The sequence below is a fragment of the Morone saxatilis genome, unplaced genomic scaffold (genome assembly GCF_004916995.1).
Source record: "Morone saxatilis isolate NCDOM2014 unplaced genomic scaffold, NCSU_SB_2.0 Contig0, whole genome shotgun sequence".
Lineage (NCBI taxonomy): Eukaryota > Metazoa > Chordata > Actinopteri > Moronidae > Morone > Morone saxatilis.
In genome coordinates, this window is record NW_023339650.1 from 20,564,141 (window position 1) to 20,565,060 (window position 920).

Genomic DNA, 920 nt, shown 5'->3' on the forward strand with positions numbered 1-920 from the left:
ACTTTTCTTTGGGAGCTTATCCTGAACATCCTCCTCTAGAAACTTCTCATCTGCAGTCAGCTGTTTTTCTAAGGTTGAAATTTGACTTTGTAGATGAGGCAATATTAAATTAAGAGAATGCAGGTTGTGATTTATCTTTTCATACGGTAAATAAAGAACCGTCTTGGAGTAAGAAGGAGAGGAATAACCACTGGAGGAATAATGAGACAATCCTGGGACACTTTTTCTTTGCAGTTTATCCTGAACATCCTCCTCTGAAAACTTCTCATCTGCAGTCATCAGTTTTTCTAAGGTTGAAATTTGACTTTGTAAACGACGCAATATTGAATTAAGAGAATGCAGGTTTTGATTTATCTCTTCATACCCGAAATTAGGAATGGAGGAAGAAGAAGAGGAATAACCACTGGAGGAATAAGGAGACAATTTTGGGAAACTTTGCAGCTTTTTCCGAACACCTTTCTCTGAAAACTTCTCATCTTCAGTCAGCTGTTGTTCTGTGATGGACGTTTGTCCTCCTTGATGTTTGTATACTGACTCACTGTCTTCATTCTCTGCCTGCCTTGCGTCACTTGTCTTCTCTCTGTCTAATTTCTCCCCCACTTCACCTTTGATTATGGTGAAGAGGCTGGGAGGAGGAAGGGAATGATCACGAGACAATCTGGAGACACTTTTGCTTTGCAGCCTATCCTGAACATCCTCCTCTGGAAACTTCTCATCTGCAGGCATCACTTTTTCTAAGGCTGAAATTTGACTTTGTACTCTATTTATTTGGGAACGCAAAGAGGGCAGACTGTCCAAAAACTTCTGTCTATTAGAAACAAGAAGTCTCCTGGAGGAAGAAGGAGATGAACTTTTTCTTCGACATATCTTTGAAAACCTGTAAAAAGTCAGCTGTTGTTCTGTGATGGAAGTTTGTCCTC